Source organism: Cyprinodon variegatus, unplaced genomic scaffold (genome assembly GCF_000732505.1).
Source record: "Cyprinodon variegatus isolate N-32 unplaced genomic scaffold, C_variegatus-1.0 Scaffold130, whole genome shotgun sequence".
NCBI classification, from domain to species: Eukaryota; Metazoa; Chordata; class Actinopteri; order Cyprinodontiformes; family Cyprinodontidae; genus Cyprinodon; species Cyprinodon variegatus.
Window position 1 is genome coordinate 335,574 of NW_015150583.1, and position 17,333 is coordinate 352,906.

A 17,333-nucleotide genomic window follows, 5' to 3' on the forward strand; every position below is an offset into this window, starting at 1 on the left:
CAGAAACTAAAGATGTAGGTTAATTTTCATCAGTATGGATTGTCATTGAACTGGTTTCATTGCCCATTAGTTTTTGACCGTACCCAGTGCATACTGGTACCTCTCTGGCCACACCTGTTTAAAATTTCCTGTAATCGCCACACTGTCTAATAAATGTGTTTTGTCAAAATTATTGGTTCGTTTATTGTGCAAAACAACCTCTAAAAACCACTAACTTATCTCAGTTATTAAAAAAAGAATAAAACATAAGTTATATCTGCTGGTAAAATGTAAGTGAAGTAAATTGTGGTTGAAGTGCTCACATCCCTCAAAGGAATACATGACCCTACTGTCAGATAACAAAAATCCTAGCGACTTGATTATTCTGTGTTAAACTGCCCATTTAAACTCATTAGAACATTGAGGTTTTTCTACAGTGAGGAAGACCTGTAAGAGCTTATCGAAGCTGCACCATTGTTTCTCTCAGTTAGTCTTTAAATACTACATAAGTGGGGAAATGTAACCAATAATTTAAGGTAGTCTTTAAGGTAGACTTTGGATGATATATATTATAATAATTCAATTTAAAGAAAATGTTACCTTCTTTACAAATGCTTATACACTGCTCAAAAATAATTGAATAAAATGAACATTCAAATAACACATCCTAGATCTGAATGAATAAAATATTCCAATTAAACACTTAGTTCTGTGCAAAGTTGAATGTTCTGTCGTTAAAATCACTCAAAAAGCCTCAATTGATGTAAAATCTATTAACCATTGGAACCCGGTGACAGTAGCCTGGACACCGGCGGCCCCATCCTGCCTTACTGGCCCCAAGCCCCCCTCCTCCAGCTGAGCACGGGCAGCTCATGGCTCTCCGCTGAGCCGTGCTTTGTAATTCTTGTAGAAGTAAACCCAACTGTAGGGTAAACAGCTAAACTAGTGTCTGACGTCTTCACGACCTCTATTCATGTTCTTGGGCCAGTGAACCAGTGGGCTGGTCTGTATGTAAATTTCTGGGCGTGACAAAAGTACAGGCCAGAACCAAATAAGGCAACATCCCCGAGTTTACATCAACTCAGGGCTTTTTTTCGATTCGCCCGTTTTATGGTGGAAGTTTAGAATCATTAAATTTGCAGAGAAAGGAGGTGTCGATGGGGTTTCAACTTCTCTGTACGTCCATTTTACCCACTGAACAATCGTTATTCATCTGGAAACCAAGTCCAGTGGATTGTTTTTTAAACTTTTACGGAAAGACTATGACCTGGATGACTGAGAATCTTCATCAGCTTATTCATCTATGACAAGATAAACCGGGTTTTGAATACTATGACCCCTTTAACTCTTTGCCTTGACTGTGGGACAAATCATGAAAATCATGTGCCAGTAAAAAGACTTTTTAGAACATTCTGTTATTCCAAAATTCATGACAATACTAAATCTGGTCTTTCACTTTATCAAACTGAAACCTGCTTTAGAAGGTATCCAGGGAGGAACAGATTTGGAAGCAATATGATGTGTGTTCAGATAATGTCATTTACATAATGAATGCATGTATTTGACAGGCCCTAACCATAACTCGCTCTTTGGTGCATGAAAGGATTTTATGTTAACAAGAAAAACAAATAACATTAGGGAATCTGAGATTAAAAATAAAAATAAAAACAGTAGTCCACCTGTCCCAAAGATTCTTCTGTGATGTATAGCCTAATTCATGTTATGGTCAATATTGTAGAATCCCTCCTTGATGTAATTTATTCTTCTGTGCCTAGGGAAGGTTATGAAGATGTGTGTATTATCAGTTTAACACTGAGTACACACTTCTGATGGTGTAGCAAATAGTGGCTTTGCTAAGATTTTCAGCAATTCTTACTGCGTACAGAGACATACCAATAGAAAAAAAAAATCTGAGCCAAACACAGATCATCTGTGTAACCTTCAAGGCATGGATCTGTTCTGTGCGGTACTGAATTCTGTCTGTAGGTAGCAGATGCTCTCCTCAGAAAAGTGGTAATGCTCATGCAGTTAATTATCTGGAAACATTTTCAAATATGGAAATTTCTTTATCCCTTCATCATAATTATGGTCTGTTAAAGGTGTTTCCTGCTAATGTAGAACAGCAGCCATCTGCAAAAAAACATTCAAAGAACATTATTAATGGTTTAGGCAATCATTATAAGGTCAAATAATTGCAATACCTGTATATATATATATATATATTTTTTTTTTATTTATTTATCCTTTATTTAACCAGGTAATACCCACTGAGATTAAAAATCTCTTTTGCAAGGGAGACCTGGCCAAGATAGGCATCAAAATTACAATACATACATACAAAGACACACAGATAAAAGCCAAATATGCACTTACAATAAAATTTCAATTAAAACATTGACATGTGAGGGAGTCCAACTCAAAACATTGAATTCTCAGCTTAAAAGTATTCAAAGGAACCAATTTACTAAGTTATATATATAACAATATATATTAGTGTTTTTAAATGTTGGCAGATGAAGAAAAAAATACCTCAACATGCAGATGGGGTAACAGCATCATTGACAGAACTCATTACTTTGCTATACACACACTTTATAAGATTTTAAAGGGGAATGGTTTAATTTACAAAAATACACATTTGTTTGGTCAGATATATTGGCTCACAGTCAAGTCCAGTAGATGGCAGTAAGGAATACTAAAGTTTACTTCCACATGCCAATCATCGCAAGGAGAAGAAGAAGAGGAATTCATTGGTTTTTAATCAGTTTCACTGCTGACTAAGCACGAAGAAAGAAAAAAAACAAGAATTATATTATACAAAAACTAGATAATAACAAACAATAACCAAAAATAAAATTAGCTTATATAGCATACCTTAAACATTACAAAAATAAAAAAAAAACTGAAAGAAAACACTAAAACAAAAAGAAACCAGAAGCGGTGCCCTAAAGATAGTGAGAGTTGTGAATGATGTTGACTGTCAAGGGTCAGCAATCTTCCACATCATGGTCTAGACCAAAACATTACGTTTATGTATTTAAACCTTTTCATTGCCCTTGACAATATTCTGAATGTCTGAATTTAATTTTTATTGACTGTAAGCTATAATTTAAAACATTAATAAGAATAAAAGTTTGAAATTTGTCCATTAATGTGGGTGCATGTGTTGCTTTTTGAAAATAATTACACATTGTGTGTTCCTCTTAACTTTAAAAAGATATACTTACACAGTAAATGCAAATTTAGCACACCATCCTTGTAAGTTTGTCTATTGACTATATTCCTTTGTATAGGCCTGGTGAAGATGCTCAGACAATAACTTACAAGAACATGCCCTTTAGCATAATGAGACAATGATAATAAAATTCCACACCGTCTCACTTTTTCCTCATAGGTTGTAAATAATTAAGTTGAAGAGGCAAGCAGTAAAGAGAATGTCATGTCTCATTTGGTTGCATACAGTGACAATGATGTTCCTTGCATGTGAGTGTTTGTGGACCTCAGTAAAAGAAATTCCACAAATTCAGCTACACAGCTGTTTAATGGTTTGAAAAGTGAGGGCCTTGCGATGAAGCAAAATCTAACCAATTTGCATTTTTAGCTTCAACTGATTTTTTTTACATAACAAAAGGATCAACAATCAATCTTAGAAACAATCTCCTTTCCTGTGACTTCACAAGAAACTAGACTGTATCAAAGCTTCAGCATGGATGGACATCTCTCCTGCCCTCTATTCAAAGTCTGTATGATGCAAGTCAATGCAAGTCAATATTTTACAGCATTTCACTGAAATTACCATGCATGTCTTACAGGGTCAACATACTCTTAAAAAAATCCCCAGCTTTTCCAAGCTAATGTGAACAGCATATCCCACCCTCCCACCTTCTGCAATTTGGTGATGGAAATGTATTCCTCTCCAAGGCTGACATGGAATATCACATAGGTCATATCGTTCTTTTGATCCAGCAGCCATTAAAAATTACTAGGCATGAAAAAAACTGGCTTGCATATAGTCAGTCCCATTAATAAATGATGGCTGCTATCCAATTAAAAGACCTTGCTGAGGAGAGTTTTTTTAGAGTGTCCTCACTGAATATTTTTTGAAGGCATAGAGGCCAGTAAATAATCAAGCCCCAGGCAATCCCGCCCTCAGTACCCAGGAGATGCAGGCAGTGTCAACAGCGTGGCACTGTGCTGTCACCACATATCACTCCTTTGCCTTCTCACAGCCCTCAGCTGTGTGAAAACACCACAGCCCTTATCTTTTCCCTCCTTACTACGGCAGTTTGTTAGCCGAAGAGCATATAGACTGAAAGCAGCAACATACATTTCCATTTTCTCTCTTTTTATGTACAGCACATTCTCCTGTTCAATCTGGATTCCTTTTTGATGGTTTGGGCTTTGCCAAACAAAACAAAAAAGTTTAAGGTCTTAAACACTGAAGATTTAATGTAGGATGGAATAGAATACAAAAACCTGTACCAATTTTCTATGAAATTTTGGTCCACATAGTACAACATTTGGCAATAATATATTAGTAACTAGAAAGAGAACATACAGTATTTTGCTGCATTAATAAATTGCCTCTCTAACCATTCCCTGATTTAACATAATCACTGAGCTTTTTTGTTATTTTGATTTATTTTTTACATTTAATGAATTGGCCAGACACCTATTACCTCACTTGGTATCCCTGAGACAATTCCTTTTCAGAATCTTGTGCAGCCCAGTACCAACTTATTGTAGAAGGGATAGATGTTCCTCTATGTGAACATCAACATGCAACTAGGCAAAAAAATATCCATAAACCCACCAGATTTACATTTAAATCCCTCAATTTGATGTCATATTTCAGAGTTATTATTAATGTTTTGGGCTGGCCCAGCCACAATCATGATATGTATCTGTATAGAGAGCTAAACATTGGGGTTATTGCAAGATTACCTTAGAACCTAAAAAATTACGTGCAGCTAATCACCTGGGCTAAACTATACAAATATTAGTGGGACCTTGCAAAAATCGGCTAATGAAGAGACCAAAATTACAATGGCTATTGTTTGTATTGACTGTTGAGAGGGTGATATAAATAGTTTTTTATCAAACAATCAAACAAACAAATCTGCAAAGGTAAAAAAATACACTTGGACTTAACTAATCTTAAGTGAATAAGTGATCAAATGTCCCAATTATCACAAACATATATCAGGTCAGCCGTGACACTTTAAAGGTTTGCAACTAAACCAAAAAGAGCAGAAATTGTCATAAAGAGGAAATAATTTGTTGTAAAACTTCCATTTCCTATGCAGATTTGGTTGATAATGAAAAAAAAAAGTATAAAGTATAGCCAGCAAGGTGTAGATCAAGGTATTTAAAAATGCTTCTGCAGGGGTATCATTCCACTTTTAATAGGGCACTGAGGGGTCTTAAAAAAGAACCACTCTAGATAGACTCAATTTTGGATCAACATCTTGCTGGCCATTGTCATTCCTCATTGTTTGCATGCACTGCACAGACTGGTCCTAGAAAAAACACAGATAGGAGGGCCTTGGGACGTAAATTTATATGACTTGCCATCATTAGTGGAAGGGATGAGCTCATGGCATTTCACACTGTGCCTGAGGCTTGATGATGCCCTAAAATATATGCCACAGTGTGTTTGGTGCAAGCTGTGACTTTCTTATGCAGACCCACAAATGTTTTCAGACAACATGGCAATACATAGACACAAAATGATCCTAATTACAAAATGAACTCTCACTGTCTAACACCAGTCAAGCCACCCGTCTACGGGTGCCCTCCTCGGAATCTGATTACTATTTAATAACCATCCCTGAATTAACCATGTCAACCTAAATTCCATTGCAGCATGAGAAACCATGGTGTATACTGTAGCTAATTATTGAGGCCAAAACAAAGATTGTAAGTATAAATACATAAATTCAAATGATGCATTACTAAATAATGTTTGTAAAAGGATATATAATTACTATTTTATAAAAGAGAAAAATGCAAAAACTGCTGCTGATCAAGGTGGCTGTAATCACTTTACCACAAAAAATTATTCTGACATTCATATACATATGATTTTATCATCATATTTGAAATTGTAAGCATTGTTCAAGCAAAAAAGCAAAAAATTATGGATAAGTTTGGCCCAACTGTAAAATCCAAGAGTTAAGTATGAAATATATTTGCATAAAACCATAAATGGTTGTTTATTCAGAATTATATAAATTCTTGTTGAAGGCCACCTTATTCATGTTTCTTTCCTTTTGTGCCTATAAATGTCAAGGACTTAAGTTCTGCTATTGTATGTTTATGTGAATAAATAAACTGCATCGTGATCCGGGTTAGGTTAATTAAAATCTTAGATTGCTTTGCTTACTTTAACTAAAACCTTCAATGGCAAAAGTTGTTTTCTCTCAAATGTGTCTGTAGCGAGAGAAAAATTATTAAAAAAAAACTTGGCGCATAAGTAGAGAGCTTTAATTTCTTTAACTTTTCTGAGTGGCACATAGTAAAGAACTTACAAAGTATCTCACAGGGAGCTCTTAAAGTTGTTGCAGAATATTTCTTTTAGATTCACCTAATGGGTGGATTACATAGAATATAGAATAAAGTGTATTTCTACAAACTTTACAGCAGTTTTCTGTCAGAGCATTGTCACTCATTCCTTTAATGATATAAGTAATTTTGGCCTCTTAAAATGACAAAATGGTTGCATCAGGAGATTTTATATGTATTCATGATTCATTGATTGTATTGTATTTTCTTGTAAAATATTCAAAGCATATCATAATCTTTGTATGTTTGGCTAGAGCCTGATTCCTATCTAGGCTATTCAATGCAGAAGGGACAGAGTTCACCCTGGAAATGTAATCAGGATATCAGAACTGGTTAAAATAAAAGACATCAATTGGTTTAGTAGCTCAGTTTGGCAAGAATTGCAAATTTGTATTGTATATATAGGGAAAAGTTAAATAGAACTTACAGATATTTCTAATAGATCTATCTAAAGAATAGTAATTTCAGACTTTTTTTTTTAAAGTTTGCTTATTGAGAAAAATAAAGTTATTTTACAGGTATGTTCAAATATCACACTCCTAATGTGTATTGCATTTTTAAGGCCAAACTGCAGCTGTAAGTGACTCGTTTTAAAATCCTCCTTCTCACTTTTAAAGCCTTAAATGGCAAAGCTCCATCTTATATCACAGATATGATTGTTCCTTATGTTCCTAACAGAGCACTTCGCTCTTAATCTGCAGGTTTACTAGTGGTTCCTAGATGTTCTAAAAGTAGAATGGGACCAGATCTTTTAGTTATCAGTCTCCTCTCCTGTGGAACCAAACACCAGTTTTAGTCCGTGAGGCAGATACCTTGTCTATTTTATAGGGTACGCAATAACTGTCCTTTTTGATAAAGCTTATAGTTAGAGAGGCTGAGGTTATCCTGAGCTATCTCTGTAGTTATGCTGCTATAGGCTTAGACTGCTGACGACATAGGGATCCATTTTCATCATTCTGCTTCACTCTATCTCTATTATCCAAATCTGCATTATTTGTTAGTTCAATATCTAACGTTATGCTCACTCTGCTTTTTCTTATAGTAGCTTGATCTGGTCTGTTCCTGTTTGGACTACAAATTTGAGGGAGGGGGCTGAAGAAGATGTGTTCTTTAACTTGCTTTTTGAAGCATTTAATTGTTATAGGAGTCAATGTAATCATTGAATGAGGTGACTTGAGGCCTCTTTGGGACCCGAATGATAGTGGCAGACTTAAAGCATGCTGACACTATGGATTGCTCCAGCCAGCTAACCTGCACACTCCTTGTACACCTACCCAGGTATGTTATCGGGACCACTATTTCAGTGAATGAAACCTGTTTTCCATATGGCTATTTTTGGTTGTGCTAAATATATTACAGATATTCTGGTGAAAAGATTGGTTGGATACATTCCATTAATTTCATTAATATGGAATAGAATGGAAATGTTAAAGACCTTTATTTAAAATAGAATCTAAAAAGAATATAAAAAGGGATTAAAACAGGTGAATAAAAATTTATTGAAACATAATTAGAGTTCATGATGGTATTTTTTATATAATAAAATACATATTGGTGAACTAGTCAGTTCGTGAAAGTGATGAAATTCAAACAGTGAAGTATAGAGATGGTAACCTGACCAGGTATAATAAGAGCTGTTGAAGTACTACTGTTTGAGCAATAGAATGCAGAGTATAGACATATTTTGATATTTTTATTGTAAAGCAAAAGAAGTTGGCCTGAGTGTTGTGAAGCATATCAGAGCAAACACACTGAGCAACCCCTATAACCTACTGTATGTTTCTGTTTTTCGATTTCTTTAATACCAAATATGTTGCACTGGAGGTAAGATGGCCAATCATTTTCAAAAGTGTAAAATTTACAGAACAGCACGACATTTCAAAAGGTATCTCCTTACTTAATAAATGACACAAAGTTACAACTCTTCTTTGAGTTGTGCATCTAAGTATTTTATTTCAAACATTTCATATTTTCACCAGAGAGATATTTTTGGTTCACAGTTACAGCTGATCACCAAAAAACACAAAACTACACAGGTCTTAATTTCATGATACTTGCATTGTAAGACTAATTAAACTTAAGTATATATTTACTTGTAGTTTCTTTAAGGGCAAGCAAGGAATGAAATTGGGCTCCAAAACATGATTGCTATGTATTTATTGATTAAAAAATCATTAGGAAACAGTCAACTAGATGCTGTGTTTTGTGTTTATGTATCTGTTTTAATTATTGCACCTGAATGATGTAACATGATATGATCTTTAATTACCAGAGACAAAGACCTGTCCAAAGGACACCTCGCTGACACACTGCTTGGGAAATACGTCTATCAAGCAGATTTCCTGATCTTGATTACATGAGTCACACCACCTTTAAGTTAACAAGGGAATGCGTCGATTACAACTGGGCCACATATAAGGCAGTGCACGCAGGTGAACCCTAAGGATATGAGATTTTTAATACTTAAGGTGATAAAGCTACGATTTGGTCGAATGCAGGTTTTCTCTTTGTGATAATCTGCATTTCATCATCAAACATTTTGCTAAGATATATAGATATATGGCTGATCTGAGCTTTAAAATTAAAGCATATGAATATCCTTGTTTTTTCTACTAATCACATCAATCAACAAATCAGGAGGTGAGAATAATCTTATGAGAGTTGTACAGATATTAGAATTAAACCCCAGCTCCAGAATATATATATATATATATAAAGTTTATTGGGTTAGTAATCCGGACTCTGTATGTGTAGTTTTGTTCTAAAAACATAATGAAAGAAACTGAGCCTCATCAGTCGGTGGGGCTAACTTTGATTCTGCTGGAGTCTCTTGCAGCTACCACCTTGCTTTCCTGTAAGCTCATTAGATATACTGTATTTCACACCAAGCAAAATATTTATACATTAAAAAAATAATTTTGTTAGATTTTGATTTGTTTTGTGGCTGTCGTTCATCCTCCCTAGCTCTGTACACAAAGGGTATAAAAATGCACTTTATGGAGGCATAGACAGGTAGACTAGGATGAGGGGCAGGCACTTGAGGGATGTGCCCTCAGCTGTGACTGACAGATGGATTGACAACAACAAAGACATAGATAGTGATCAGAGAGATGATAAACTTGAAAATATATCATGCAGTTGATAAAAAATAGGTGTAGGCTGATATGACAGCTACATTTACAAATATTAAGTCATATGTCTAATAAAGTGTTTGCTGGTCTGTTTGCATATGCTTGTAAGACAGATAAAACTGTGAGTTTCTGAGTGGTCATATAAAATGAAATAAATAAAAAAAAATTAAATCCCCTGTGTTCATTGTAAGCAGGTCAGTTTTTGAGTGTAAGCCAGGGTTAAGTTGTCTTGGCTGGTGTCATTTTATTTGGGTCTTTCTATTCTTTAGAAATTTTGACAGAAATAGAAGAAAAATACTTTTTTCCTTTTACCTAGCTGTTTGGTCCCCAATGGGTAAGTTGTTACCTTTTTAGAGCCTAATACATTAATTAGGCTTGAAATTATCATCAGCATTTAGACATGTTTTTATTTAAACTGAAACACAATTTATCACTAAGTACAATAGATTTGTACTTATAGATATACATATGAATACTCATATAAATGCACACACACACTCACCCACACACACACACACATATATATACAGACACTACATATATAGACACTACATATATACATACTGTATTGTGTTCAGAAAGGAGTGAAATCATCCCATGGATCACATAGAGCTTACAAAACATAATTTGCTCCTGTTCTGAGTGAGACTTTACTGAGTAGATTCAAAGCATTGCTCCCACACATGCAGTTTTCTTCCAGCAAATGAAAAAGTAGCATCCCACTGACCCTGCACCCCCAGTCAAGGATGACCCCATCTCTGGTTCATATAACCTGGGTGATCTGTGTATATTGACTGACCCACCTGCTTCCTTTCCTCTGAAGGAGCTGTAGGTCATGGTGTGTGTGTGTGTATTGGGGGCGGGGTTGTTTTGTGTTCTACCCATCCTGATACATCATTATGGTGTCTGTAGATAAGAGTCATTCCTGTGTGATGTCAGAGTCATTAAACTGTCGGTGGAACAGCTTGAGACCTTTTGCCTCTTCCCATGTCTGTAATATAAAAAATGACTATGCTTGCTCAGGCATGTACTTTATCTCATGATGCAGTGCAAGTAAGGAAGGGGCTGTATGAATTAGAAAGAGGTTTATATCGTACTATGAGGTACTATGTGGTTTACATTTTTGTTACATATTAATGGTCACTGATCAAAGGCAAATTCAAAGCTTGCTGTCTTCTTTTCTTTGAAAAACTATTAATTTCAAACATTTATAACATGGCGATGATTGCTGCTCTGAAAAAAAGAACTGTATAGTTTATTGAAAGTAATGGAAATGTGCAATATATTCGAATGAATGCTGCTATGGGTAAATAGTCTCCAAAGTTATAAAAGTATGACTAAAATAATTAATGTTAAATATTAGTTGTTTGCAATTTTATACCTGTTTTCTTTAGATTAGCTATTCTGGATATTTTGTCAAAAAATGAAATATGAGTTATATTTTACTCATGCTTTGTTTTGGTTTGTGTTATACAGCATTCTAATTGGTTGTCATCTCATATTTTGTGACCAAATAATTTCGATCTTCAGACTTTACTTATTTTATAATTTTAGAAAATAAGGTTTGCTTAACTTGCTTTATTATTATGCTCCACTAATCTGGAACAAAGTTCAAGAAAACTGTAAAAGTGCTGAAACCCCATGATACCTCAAACACAGATTAAAAGCCTACTAGTGGTGTTTGACCATGCTATTTCAACATAATTTTTTTTTTAAGTTTAAAAAACATTTTTTTTTATAAATTATCAACAATTTTATTATTTTAGCTTATTAGTATCTTCTGTTTTACTTTTCCCTGTGTGCTTTTCTGTTTAGTATTTAAACTGCTTTGCTGCTAGAATGTGCTTATGAATATAATTGCCTTGCCCTACAGCAAGATCTGCTTTGTATTCACAGCCAATCACCCCATGCCTGATCCTGAACGTGCAACAGTGGGTGCCCCAGGTGCTGACATCGGTCTTGAGCAAAATATAAACAGCTCAATCTCAGATGATATCTACTGTACCTACAGTAACTATGACATCATCAACCAAAGGTAAACACCAGGTCGCTGGAAAAACATCTAAGTTTGTAAGCACCTTAGAGTATCGACACAGAGCAGGTTGTCTGTGGATGAAAGAGAAACAGTTAAGCTGTTCCTGCAGTTTGACGAGTGTTCTTAGGTGAGAGTTTTGGTATTGTTTCTTTGCTGTCTGACCCAGACTATAGCAGAAGAGTTGCAGCCTCCATATTTTTCAGTCTCAAACTGTACCACGGCAGGCATTTTGTAGCTAGTTTATTTCACTGCTTTGGACATGAGAGATCTTGAAATTAATTCCTGAGGGTTCAATGTTTGAGACCAAGCCATCCGCGATGGGGGAGGAAGAGTTTAGTATATGTATATTTATATAAATTAGAGGTATATTTTTTGCTAAGCTTTATTTTGTCATATACAAACTAATGCACACTTCATAAAGGTTATATTTTGACAAAAGATTTAAGCACACACAATAGATTAAATGCATACAAGAACATTTTCAGTATGATTCTACCTTTATTTTTACAGGAGAAACCAAGAATTTTCTCTCAAAAGGACAGTGAGCATGTGATACTAAAAAACATGTAAAAAGTGTTAATAGCTTTTTAGTCTACCTGGTGAAATATTACACGGCAAAAAAATTCCCCGATAGTATTTATATAACAGGCATTTGATAGAAGTCACTATATTTCCTTTTACTGGGTGTTTAAAAAGACTCTTTCTCAGCCTTTCTGTTGTAGATTAGCTGGTGTGGTTTGGATAATTCCACAGCTGGATGAACTATTTATAACTATAAGTTGATAAGAGTATATACTTTTTTTTCTGTAGTGCATATAGAGAAGAAAATAAAGGGATTTATAAGAAAAAATACACTATAAAAGAATTGTGACATTTGTTTATAGTTGTATGCTATATAAATTTAGTGTTTATCTAGTCATCCATCCATCCATCCATCCATCCATCCATCCATCCATCCATCCATCCATCCATCCATCCATCCATCCATCCATCCATCCATCCATCCATCTGGCTTGAATTTCCTGCTCCTCTCTGTTCTCCTGCTTTGCAGCCCCCTCTTCAATTCAGGTAGTACTTGGGGAGTAGTTTAAGTATTATTTCAGCCTTTGAGATGCAATTGAGCTGCATGGGTTTAAAAAAATTATAGAATTGTGCTGCTTAAGGTGGCTGCACATTGGAGTAGCTCTGCTAGCCTCACTCTGATATTCTTTTTTCAGAGAACTTTTTAACAAGAACTTTAGTTTTTTTACTGATACTTTTTTCCTTTTTTGATAGTTACTATTATGTGTAACCCTAGCAACCATAGCAACATGATTGTTTTCGCCCTGGAGTGGGAATTAACATATCTAAAGCTGAAATAATACATTAATCACTTCTGCTAGGACTGGCTGTGTTAAAAAGCTGGTATCATGGAACCAGAACAGGAACAAGGAGATGAGAGAGGAACAAGAAATTGAAGCCATCTCTTCCATCAATCATAGAGGGCAATGTGAGATATGTAGGAAACAGGTTAGAAGGACTCCACACCCTAGCAAGAACCCAACCAGAATATCCAGGATCATATCTTGGACTCCAGCATCTCATTGCCACTGTCGCTACAAGGATGGTTGGTGTGAGAGATTGCTTTTGCGTCAATGAGGTGATGAAACATTTGGTTTTCTTTTGATAGAAGACGTTAAACCAATCTGACTGTTGGATCTAGTTTAGTTGTCTCTGTAAAGTTCCAATAGATGACATGTGTTGTGAATTGGCCCTATATAAATAAACTGAATTTGATTTAATTGAAACAGGCAGATCTGACGACTGTGGCAGTAAAGGTCGTATGGAGTTGCTAGCTATACCTTTAAGAATAAAATAGATAATATCTTGTAACAGTGGTGGAGGATTTATTTGAAAATCATTTAAACTATTTTAATTGGATTTATCTTTATTAACTGGCTTTTTATACCATCTGTTACAGAGGCCTAGCAAGCTGTGTTATTTCACAGTCTGTATTCAACCAGGGCTTCTGCAGTCATATTAGCCATCATCAGCTCAGAGTCTGACTCTGTAGGCTTGAGGTCCTCTCTGGACAGTTATGTGATGACTCCATATTCTTCAGCATCACTACCCTGTTCTGAGCTTAAACTGGTTGATGGTTTCACCCTCACAAACCAATTCCAGACTAGGTGGGCTGATTTGCTGCATGATTTTAATGCTAAATTATATGACATAAATATTGCATCATCAATACTTAAATCTTTAATTAATTATTGACTTAATGTAAATATGTCCTTCTTTAAGTATTCAAGAAGAGGGTCAGATATTTAATTAATCTTGCCTGGTGTCAATAAATTGCAGGGGCTAGCCCCTTTGATACACATTGGACACAACATGTACCAAAATTGAAGATATTGTATATTAGTTGGATATAGTTGTCTTAGAAGCATTAAACCTTCTTAGATTACTTGGACATCTGAGACTGCCACATGGGATTTTCTTTAAGAAAATCAAAGGAATACTTTTTCTGATATTTTTACACTGACTTTGAGATGGTGATCAATTCAATTATCAAAATATTCCATCTTTGCCTAAAGTTCTAAAATTGATCACCTTACAGTTAAAATCTACCTTTAAATTGTTTCCTACTTTTCATTATGTTGCGTAAAGTACAATAACAGCCTTGGAAATACAATCCATAAGCCATCCTTGTACAGCCCAGTTTTACCCTTCCATCTCACCTGCCTTTCCACCACCCACTGATTACTTATCTGCAGCAGCCCCCATCTTTATGCCTGATACAGAAATAGTCTAAACGCATCTTTTTTTAGGTAGAGCATTAACATCCTCATCCAAATTCATTTAATTTCAGTCCTGTTTTTCAACTTGTTTAGACTGAAAAGACTTTAGCACCAGCATTTTTTACCTTACAGAAAAAAAGAGATCTTTGGACAGTTAAAAAGATAACATTCATAAAAAAAAAGTAAAATACATAAATATACAATACATATATATTTATACATATACATATTAGTTATGATAAATGATATCAGTGGTTTGAACTAAAAGCTTTTGCGTAGATACTCTGAGTGTAATCCTGGAAAGTTCACATATAGCTGCCTGTGTGTTTTAAAGTGCACAGCCCATTTTACTCATTCTGCTTTAGGGGACAACAAAGAGCCAATGAAGGTTACCCATTGGAAGTGACAACCCTGACAGAATAAAAGTAATGGTAGCTGTAAACAGCGTGCAATGGATCTGACAAACATTTAGATGCTATCTCCCAGTTACAAGTAATAAATGCCCTACCATTCCTCCACCAAGCCAGTTGAGCCAAAGGCAACAACATCCAGACACGTAATCCCTTCAGACAGGAGAACACCTCATCAAGCCAAGGCCCAAATCAAAGTAATTGACAGAAGCGGGAAAACAATTATCAGACAGTAACTTGACAAAGATGTAATCTTATCAAGAGCTGGGCTTGAAACTGCATGTACTTTGTAGCCTAATAGACTGCAAAAAAGGTAGTACATACACAGGGACATAACCCATTAAATATAACACAATTGTTTTATTTTACTTCAGTTTCGTTTTCTTAAGTTTTGTTGGTAAATATAATTTATAAATTATATTTCTCACAAAAAGATATTTTTATTTTACTTTACATGTGTTGTTATTTTGTAACACGGTAAGCCGGCATTGTTTTATAATCCTTTATGTCCTCTCTGGGTCCCATTTAGTATCTGGACAGAGACTTTTCTACATACACACAACCGATTTGCAGAGGCATTTTTATCCCAGCTGCTGCAAAGATAATTCTCTGCTGTCTGTTTTCTTGAATTTTCAGAGCCCCAGTCTTCTGAAAATTTTAATAAGACAAAAAAAAGTGCATTCCATGAGATAGGGTGTTATCTGATCCTATCCTGAATATGTTTTACTTTTTAAACACCAGTTTCCTGCAATTTTATAATATATTAGACCATCTCATTATATCTCAGCTAAACATCACTAAAGTATACAGATTTGCTATCTAGAAGGGATTTCATTAATCATATTTGTCATTTATGTAACACATGTTTATGCCTCATCCCTTTCTGTTTTTCATGTTATAGCTAAACAAATACCTTTGCAATTGAAAAAAAAAATGCTTTCTGTAATACTATTCCTGTACTCTGATACATCTAAATAAGATCCAGTGCAACCATATGTCCGCAGAAGTCACCTAATTAGTGAGTAGATTATTACTGACAGATCAGCTTAGTTATAAAATTAGCGTGTATGTCAAAGCAGCTAACATATGATGCTTCAAACTAAATGGATCTGCATTATTTGGGTAAGAGGAGAATCAATCAAAGGTCCACTCAAGTGGCCTGTAGTTATTCTGGAGGAGCTACGAAGATGCAAGGCATTGCCTACTGTTTTGATGAGGATCTTATTAAAGAATGATCTTCATTATTTCACAGAGAATTAAATATTTATAGGGAGAGGATTCTTAAGCCCACATACCTTTCATGTTCAGAAAATAAGTTTTTGAGTGCTACTGTTTCATCTCACAATCCATCACGTGCATCCATGACCTTATCCGTCCTCACATTTACAGCATTAGATATTTAACTAAACTTCACATCAGTGGTGCTGGGAAGTCTAGTACTGGGTAAATTGTACATACTGTACTAATAATTTAATATTGAAGGTGCAAAACTTACTATGTAAAACATCATGGTCATGCTCTTCCTGATCTTCAACTCCTCCAGAAACTGCAGCAGTCCATGTTGTGTTTGGCGTAACATGTTTTTTCAAGGCAAAGACAATTAAAGGGCAGGATAATTTAACCATGTGCCTTTGTAAAACAGTTTTTAAACTTTGGGTCAGAGGTTAAAGAAGGTTTATCACTATAAACATAGATACTACTTTCTCACCCTTCATCTCCTTTGACTGCATGTGCTCGACAAGAATGGAGTCTTTTAATCTCTTGCAGAAAATTGTAAATATTTGTGAATGGTCATGCATTTCAGAAAATAACGGAATTTACATTTATTTAAGCATACTATAAAACATTTGGGTGTGTAAGGACAACCACAAGGACATCATAGAGTATCATCATAGAGTATAATCAAATCCTAATATAGTTAAAATATTCTGTTATCTTCAGTTCTTTCTAGTCATATCCTTTGCATTTATAGTTTGCTGCACATTGTTGAGGTGGCTAGTCAGAGCTTTGGCCACAAGGTTAGCGGTGCATGTCACGGGGGCAACCTTCAAACACGCTGGTGGACACCAGCGGTGAGGGAAGCTGTCAAACTGAAGAAGGAGTCCAACCTGGCTTTAAGAGCTGAGTCAAAAGCTATACCTTTAATGAAACAAACGTAACCACTGAGAGACCAAGTGGATAATTTAAGGAAAGACACAATGTTGTCCACAGCAGTAGTCCAGCCAATGCCCCGCTCCAAAACAGTGTCATGCCTGAACAGAATGGCAGGTCAGATGCATCCACTAAGTCAAAAATTGGAGGTGAGGTCATATCACAAAATGGTTAGAGAAGACAAGAATGAGAGTGCTCAATGTACACAGAGCCAGGTCAGACTGCCTTCAAGTCAGTTTATTCGTCCATCAATAAAGATAAAATAAAAAGCTGCTCTAGCATA